The sequence below is a fragment of the Microtus pennsylvanicus genome, chromosome X (assembly GCF_037038515.1).
Source record: "Microtus pennsylvanicus isolate mMicPen1 chromosome X, mMicPen1.hap1, whole genome shotgun sequence".
NCBI classification, from domain to species: domain Eukaryota; kingdom Metazoa; phylum Chordata; class Mammalia; order Rodentia; family Cricetidae; genus Microtus; species Microtus pennsylvanicus.
Genome location: NC_134601.1, coordinates 3,797,780 through 3,806,664, shown reverse-complemented (window position 1 = coordinate 3,806,664; position 8,885 = coordinate 3,797,780). Strand labels below are relative to the sequence as shown.

General features: G+C 46.8%; 1 long non-coding RNA gene across 1 annotated transcript; it reads right to left on the bottom strand.

Moving 5' to 3' along the window:
- Positions 1–5,737: 5,737 nt before the first annotated feature.
- Positions 5,738–6,656, bottom strand: LOC142841363 (uncharacterized). Its single transcript, XR_012909050.1, has 3 exons — positions 6,528–6,656; positions 6,343–6,419; positions 5,738–6,197 (listed from the first exon to the last, which is right to left on the bottom strand). It is a non-coding gene; the product is annotated as an uncharacterized LOC142841363 (long non-coding RNA).
- Between the last annotated feature and the right edge of the window lie 2,229 nt (positions 6,657–8,885).

Here is an 8,885-nt window from a genome sequence, read left to right as displayed (position 1 = left end):
CTCAGGATTGAGACTCAGTCCAAAGGCCACCAGATACAATGGTGCTAACTGGAAAACCGCGCTCATATTGGGACCAAGCTGGGGCTATTGGTCTATGGGTGCCTGATTTTAGTGCTAGGGCTTTTTTTGTCTGCCTGAGATTCTGTATCTAGGCCTGAGTGGGCCCAAGATATCGAGGAACAAACTTCCTGTTCCTGTGTCTCCTTGAGGATCTGTTGGGAAGTGAGACAGACATGGGAGGAGTGGGGTTGTTGGCAGGCACTGAAGACAGCTCCACCCAAGCCAAAGATGTTCTCATCAGCTGAGCTGGAACCCCTGACTCCAAAGTCCTGTGAACTCACTGCTGCTCTCTTGATAGCAAGAGTAACTGATCTCCACTAAGGTGGTATGGGAGTCTGATTATTCTTTTGATCTGAGAGCCAACTGGAAAGGGTGATTGATAGTAAAACTGCAGTTGTGTGTGGAGGTACAACGTGTCCCTGCTGGACCCAAGACACACCCCTAGAGGCTGCCCACCTATGCTTTTGAGAATTCTGTTTCCAAGAGGCGTTCTATTTTTCATTTTCTCAAAAGAACCCTTAGGCATTCCCTGGGGCACTGTCATGGGTGAATTCAGCTTAAGATGTGCATGGAGGAGCAGAGCGTGGGGATGCTGATGCCAGAGCAGTTAGTTCCTGACCAGCCTGTTCTAGGAAATCCACAGCAAAGTGCAGGTGCTGTACTCAGAGAGCTGTGAAGAAGCTATAACTCTGTGTGTGTGTGTGTGTGTGTGTGTGTGTGTGTGTGTGTGTGTGTGTGTGTGTGTGTGTTTAAAAAACTCATGTGATTTGTTTGGAGAGTGCTTGTAAGGTTTGGAGAGTAGGTTACGAGGGAAGATTTTTCTGCTTCGTAGTTGGCTCTAAGGTCTGAGATGGTTCTCTTTGTTGTCTGGCTGCTGCACTCAGGTTTTTTGTTTTTTGTTTCTTCTGGGAACTGGTGTTGGAATTGAACCTAGGACCTCATGCATCCTTTTTTTGGACAGGGTTTCTCTAGCTTTGGAGCCAGTCCTGGAACTAGCTCTTGTAGACCAGGTTGGCCTCGACCTCAAAAAGATCCTCCTGCTTCTGCCTCCCGAGTGCTGGGATTAAAGGGCCGCACTACCACTGCCCAGCCGACCTCATGCATTCTAATTAAGTACTCTACCACTGAGCTACATTCCCAACCCTTTTCTTTTCTAAAAATAATTATTCTTTGAAAATGCCTTTATATAATGTGTTTGTGTCATATTATCCATTTACCTTTTTCTTTGTTTTTTTATTTTAAACATAATTCTTTGTTGATTCTTTAGAAATTTCACATCATGCACCCTAATCCTGCTTACATCCCAGTCCCTCCATATCTGCCCCTCACTCCTGCATTATGCCTCCCAAATTAATTAAAAAATAAAACAAAGCAAACAAATAACAAAAAAATCCTCCATTGTTCCAATATCTCTTCCTTCATCCTAGTGGCATCGGGAGCTGCAGTGTGTCACGCACTATATATACCCTGTGTCCAGTCAGTCCCACCTGTAAAAATGCTCATTGCAATGACTCATTGGTCTGGTTCAACATCTCTAGTTTCTGGTACACCATCATCACTGGGTCCTCATCAAAACTCCTCTCAGATACCCTGCTATTGCCCCAAGTCATGGAGATCCTGCGGTATCATTTTGCAGGACCAGTCCCTTCACTGACTCCATCAGGTCATAGATGGGATAGATGCTAGGGTGGGCCAACCCAAGGCCCAGGATGTGGGTCTGGGTGGTAGCTGAGCTGGTCAGGCTGGGCCATTGGGACTGCCCCCACAGGTGAGGGGCAGAACCAGCTCTCCTTGGCCCATGTCATCTGTGACCAGCTCTCCCAAGCCTGTGGTGAAGGGCGGGGCCATCTCTCCTGAGTGCTGGGGTCAGCTCTCTTGTGGAGGGGCATTGCTAGCTCTCCTGTTGCAGTGTCCAGCAGAGGCAGGGACACCTCTTCTGGGGCCAGTGAGGGACAGTGCTGGCTCAGCGTGGCTCTTGGATTTCAACATGCATGGTTCCTATGACCCTCTGTGGTAACCCAGCCATGCACATCAGTCCAGATCCTGGATGCTGTTGGGCCACAGACCCAGACATGGCCCCATGGCACCAGCCTGGTGAAGCCCCATGTGGCTGCACAGGCTATACTCAGTTGGCATGGCCCCATAGCAGCAAGGTCCTCGGACACCAATATGGCCACATGTTCCATCTACTATTTTAATTAACATATACTAATTGTGCAAAGTAAAGATTTTCCTAATGGCCTTTTCGTGTATGCATGCCATATATTGTGGTCATATTCACCCCCATGTCCCTAATAATCTCCCTTTTACCTTCATGTTCTTTTAATTTATGATCTCCAGTTCTATCAATTTTCTTGAAAATGTCTTAGTTCCATTTTCTGTCTTTTGTTTTCTTTTGTTTTTCTTTGCTTTTTAGACGATCCTCTTGTCTTGGCCTCCAAATAGTAGGATTGTAAGTGTGCATTATAATACCCGGCATTCATCTTTGGAAGACCCCTCCCCCTGAGAGTTGCCTTGGTCCGGACTCCACCTCCAGGAAAGCCTGCCAAGCAGTGACCCCTCCCCAAGGAGGGTCTAAAAAAGCCTGCCAAGCAGCGGGGCACTTCCACAGGCTATTGAGGCTGCCACCCAGAAAAGGAACACATGGTCTCGGGTTTCCCATGGTCTCCCTCCTCCTCACTCTCTTCCCCTCACCATGCTCCCGGCCATCTGGGAGCACTGCATTAAACGTGGGCACCTTTTATTCAGTCTAATTTGGTCTGATTGGAATTATTTGTGTTGGCAGACAGGCTCCTCTTAAGAATTATACCTGACATGCATCATCACATCTAGTTGGTAATATCATTCTTTATGGTTGACTAAAATGTCACTGTATGTATATATTATTTTTTTTATCCACTTATCCATTGTCCATTCAGATTTTCTGGATTACACTAAGAAGTCCTATCTCTACCTGTGATGCCTTTTATAGCTTAGTCTGGAAGCTTTCTCCACAAACCCCAACTCTAGTAAATACTGTGGTATTGCTTTTGGCTTCCATAGGAAGACGGAGTTACTTCAAAAAAACATCAGCTGTGTCCTTAGATCAAAAGGTGCTTTCTCTCTGTGAGTTCCAGGCCAGTGTGGTCTACAAAGCCAGACTATTACACAGAGAAACTCTGTCTTAATAAATAAATAAATGAATGAATGAATAAAGGTGCTTTCAGATTTTGCCTGTCGCCTACCATCTGCATGACACTAACACAAGACACTGTTTCACCTAGCCTCACTTTCCCTATAGGTAAAACTCTAATGATTAAATCCTCCAAGTCTTCTGAGGTTGTTTGTGATGGACGGCAGAGTGTGCATTTTAATCACTCTGCTGACACAGTTAGTGCTAAAACTATTGTCGGGTCCACACGGGTGGCGCAAAGATGGGGACAGACCACTGAAGTCTAATAAACCTGAAGCAAACGATTCCAGAAACCAGATTCTAGGAAAAAAATTAAAAAAAAATCTTCATGGGGCACAAAAGCTTATCAGCTAGCTTAGACTGCAACCAGAGATGGATTTTGTAAGGCTGTGGCAAAGGAGAGCTTCCGAACTCCTCCTTTTTTAGCAAGAATTAGGCAATAACAAAAGAATGTTTACAATCTCAAGGTAAAACTCAGATACAAATTGCCCTTCTTTGCAATTTCCATTATCAGAGTTTTTTTTTTTTCAGTTAAACTAGGTTTTGTTCTTAATCTATTGTCTTCCCTGGTATCCCTTGATAGTGTTTACCAAGGCTCTGCACCACCCATGACACTGCCAGTTTCTCATTGCAGGGAAGGGTATGGAAAATGCACAACCAAAAAGTCAATAATCACATACATCCCATCATTTAAAAGTTAACTCAGCTCGCGTCATGAGTGGTCACGGGGGCTATCTAAAAACTGACCATCAGTTTGTAGAGGGCTGCTTCACTCTTGTAAACAGAGCAGCCAGTTGTAAAGTGGAGTAACCTGCTGTTAATAGTTAATCCTTGAGCTGCTGACCAAGCTGCTGACAGCCTGCTCTCATTCTCCGAGGCGTACAACTTTATATTTCTTTACTTTTACATTCTTATTTCTGGAATCTACATTTTTATATTCTTATTCTTGGACCCTTCACTATCAGTTACTAAAATCAGGGTTGGCAGCCTGCTTTTCCTTTTTCAGAGAAGAGTTAATCGTGAACTTGAAAAAATCGTTCGCAGTGAGACTTTGAGGTACTCATGGCTCTCAAATCAGCTTCTCTGGTGGTCAGGGACAGGCTTGATTCTATTGGAAGAAGATGGAAGGAAGGGGTAAAGATAAATGCTGACTGGGGCCCTCTCCCCAAACCCTCCACGTGTAGTTACATATGTATAGTTGCGTGGACGTGTGACTTTGAAAAAACCCTTGTGTTTGAACCACCCCTTTCTCTTGTTGGGGCCAGAGAGTCAGATTCATTCTGTTGAAACTTTGCTGTCAGTTTCCTGTAAACAGATCCCTTTTATGTTGCCCCCCCCATGGTGATGAAGAGTGAGCTTAGATTGCTACTGAAAAACAACCAGCTGGGGGCTAGAAACAGAAATGCTTTTGGAATGGCTTTTACCTTCAGAAGCAGAATAGCAGTCATTGTGTTTTCAAAAGCAATTGATTGATAGGGGAAAAAAGCCCTGCAGTTAAAGTAGTTGCTACCTCTAATTCATTTGGTCCAGTCAGCATGTCATCAGTGTAAGAGGCTAAAATGTAATCTAATGAAAGGGAAATGTGATAAAGAATTTTGTGCCCTCCCAAGGTTCAGGAACCATTGTAGAAGATGTATAGATTGAAATAAATGGAGGTTGAGAAGTACTGGGGCAAAAGTGTCCACTGGACATGGCAGGCCTGCTGCATGTAGGACCCAGCCATGACAAGCTCAATAGAAGCCCAAGTCTCAGTAGTTTACCCTAAGACAAGACCACAAATTGTGACCACCCAGACACCACCCAGGAACAGACCCTCCAAAGGAAATTTCTAACATTCCAACCATTGTAGATAGGATCACCTGCCAACATGCACCCATTGCTTTTCACCAGGACACTCCTAAACAAATGTCAGGCAATCAGGGGTCCTAAACCTTAGCAATCCCTCACCCCTACCTCTGCTATTTTAAAAATCCAACCCCAACTGAGCTCAGGGGCTCTCCAATCACGCCAATATATTGGACACACAGAGAGTCCGAGTTCACGAACTTGAATAAAAATAAAGGTGTAATGGATTAAGTAAAAATACTGCGGATCCCCAAGTGGCTGCAGCGGCAGAAATGCTGCAGGTCCCCAAGTGGCTACAGAGGGCAGTGGGTCCCAAGAGCAGCCAGTCCCAGGCAGGGACGGCACAGTTGCCCGAGTGCCTGCAGTGGGCCAAGAGAGGCAGCGAGTCCCATGAGGAGAGACAGACAGATGAGCATGCCACGACCATGCCACAGGTCTCTGAAGTTGGCTGGTCCTGGGCAGGGAGCCATGCCGCAGGTGGGAGACATAAACATGGATATGGATAGGCACACCATGCAGAGTGAGGTTGGATATTTATTTAGTGGGTTATGGAAGGTGTTATTCTTTTTTCGGGGTTAGGGGGTAGAGACGGAACGCGAGACACACGGCGGTGCAGGGTTAGGAAGGAGACACGGACACGTGGCGGTCCCACGTGGGTGCACTTTAATGGGGGAGGGTAACAACAGGTGAGGGACGGGTGTGAAGAGACGGAAGGAAAGGGAGGGGGAGAGAGAGAGAGAGAGAGAGGGAGCTCGTGGCAACCCCTGTTTTTAACGGTGAACGCAGGGGCATCTGGGAGAAATGTCCTGCGCCTGTGTGTGCTGGTATCTGTAGTCCAGGGGAATGCTGGGAGCTGTAGTCTCCAAAAGGATCAACATTTTACCCTTTTGGTTTTATTAAAAAAAATTCGGGGGGATCTTAAAGGGTAGGGAATGGGGGCATAGCCTGGTCTCTCATGACTGCTTCCTGCTGGCTTTGGGCGTTGAGGGATCCAGGGAGTGTCCGATTATTTTGACGATGTCCTGTTGGTTATGTCCTGTTCACTGGCGTTTTGAGGTGGCTGATTGAAGAAATCGCATCTGTCTGACTCCTCCTGAGTAGCTGGGTCATAGTTAAGATGCTGGAAGACAAAAGCCGCATTAGTAGAGAAAAAAATTAAAGGGGAGAGGAGGTTTGGGAGGAGGTTTGGAAAATTAAAGGGGAGATTTGGGGTGGGGGAGTTTTAGGAGGTCTGGGGTTAAGAATGATAAAAAATTAAATGATACTTATTCTGTTAATGATCCGCTTGTGTTTGCTTTGTTTAGGTGGGTCGGGCTGGCGTCCTGGAGCTTAAAGAAAGTGTCTTAAAAGAAATAGATTTTAACCGTATATTCCTTAACATTTTAAGGGTCACTGCTGCAGTCAGCGACTGACCTGTTATGTCAAGGAACTTTGTTAAGAATCTGCTTACCGCCTGAGCCTTTGACTCCATATTTGATGATGATATCCGAGTCACGGCACCAAAAATGTTATTCTTTTTGCGGGGTTGGAGGGTGGAGATGGAACGCGAGACACACGGCGGTGTGGGGTTAGGAAGGAGACACAGACACGCGGCGGTCCCACGTGGGTGCACTTTAATGGGGGGGGTAACAACAGGTGAGGGACGGGTGTGAAGAGACGGAAGGAAAGGGAGGGGGAGAGAGAGGGGAGGCTCGTGGCAACCCCTGTTTTTAACGGGGAATGCAGGGGCGTCTGGGAGAAATGTCCTGCACCTGTGTGCGCTGGTATCCGTAGTCCAGGGGAATGCTGGGAGCTGTAGTCTCCAAAAGGAACAACAGAAGGGAAGGGGAGAGAGGGTAAGGGGAGAAGGGGAAAGAGCAGAGAGAAACAGGGAGAGAGACTGAGAGAGAGACAGACAGAGGAGAGAAGGGGAGAAGTGGGGAAGAATGGAGTGAGGCAGAAGCTGCCTCTTTGGGGGAGAGACAAAAAGAAGGACTCAGGCTGGAAGCTGAAGATCAGCTTGCCTCTGAGGGAGGGAGTGGGCGTGGCTTGTTTATTAAAGGGACAGAGCAGACCATTACAAAAGGCTCTTTGCTTTTACATATAGAACTCAGTCTCCTTGTTGTTTTTTGGGGGGACTATGTGATCTGGGCATAACATTGTACACATGAACTTCCAGAAGCTGTGCTTGTGTACTAAGATCTGCACAAGATCAAGCCGGTAGACACTGCATCACGGAGGGGATCCCCTACCCCTAACTGAAGGACTATGAATAGTTGATAGCTCCTGGGGGAGGAAGAGGTCGCTTCCTTGAAGGGTGTGGCTATAATGGTAAAAAATAAAACAACGCCCCAGTGGTGGCAGTAGGCAGCATGGACAGCCGCACGAAACCATGGCAGGTCACAAAGGCAGCCAGTCCCAGGCAGGGAGCCCCTGAGTGGCCTGCAGGCCATGACAGCCCAAGGGTCCTAGGCAGGGAGCTTAGGCAGGGAGCTGCAAGGTGGGTGAGAGACCTTGGAGGGGCAGCCAGTCCCAAGAGGAGCCTCAGCCATGGCAGATTAAAGACAAGGATAGGCACGCCATGCAGAGTGAGGTTGGATATATTTAGTGGTAAGGGAAAAGGGGGAAGGAAAGAAGGGGTAAGAGCAGAGAAAGAGAAACAGAGAGAGAGAGAGAGAAAGGGGGGAGGAGAGGAGCCACGGCAGCAGCTACCTCTTTGGGAGAGAGAAGGAAAGGAAAGTGTTAGGAATTTTTCTAAAGCGAGCTCTCTGCCTGTGCAAAAATTCCAATCACGTCAAATCACAACAAGCAAAATTAAAAATATCCAGGTTTAATGGTATTCCTGTGCTCTTGGGTGGCCCCTAGGGGAAATCGGGACCATAAACTGGGGGGAGGGGACCATGCGGGAACTTTCTGGGGGAGCAGTTTAAATAGACTGGGGGAGTGGTCAAGATTTTGGCGGGCTGTCTTGACCCTCCTCTGGGGAGGGGTCAAGGTTTGGCGGGCACAGGGACAGGGCCTCCAAAGATGGAGGTCAGAGACTGGAACTTATAGAAAAGACTTAGGCTGCAGGCAAGAAGGAAGATGTGCCTACCTTAGGTGTGCACTGGGGAGGGAGTGGGCGGGGCTTGTCTCTTAAAGGGAACAGAGCAGACCATTACAGTGGCCCCTGATAGGTGAACCAAGCTGTAGTGGATGTCCCCACACCCCTGAATGTAAGGGTAGCACAAACTAGATTTGGTGGGCTATTAAATAATAAAGAGGACATTTTTATGTCCGTAAAAGTTGTGTGGATATGAATGGCTACTGGAGGACTTAGGGAGAGGAATTGGGGATGAATATGATCAAAATTATTGTATGCATGTATGAAAATTTCAAAGAATTAATAAGATATTTTACTAAAATGAATTTTGTGAAGTCATTATGATGTAGACCAGAAAGTTGAAAATCACTGTGGTAGGATGATGGGGAAACTCTATCGACCAATCACATCTAGTTAACCAGACCAGCTCAAAAATAACAGCTATATTTTAATGGTTGAAAAGGGGAAACTCACGCTACAAGAGTGGGAGGTCCAACATCCTATCTGTCTGGTGGGCACCCTGCAGAGAGAGAGCGTACACCTGGTTCCTCCCAGGTTTTTTACCTGGGCCCCAGGTAGCCACACCCTAACTAGAGACAGGAGTGAAACACTGATGTTAATTTACGACTTTACTACAGGAAAGGCTGTTCTAACAGTATCCACATTGTAACACGACTTCTCTTTGATCTTAATAATAAAAACTCTGAGTCAGCTATCATGGTGTGAAAGTTGAAGGATCAGAGAAGC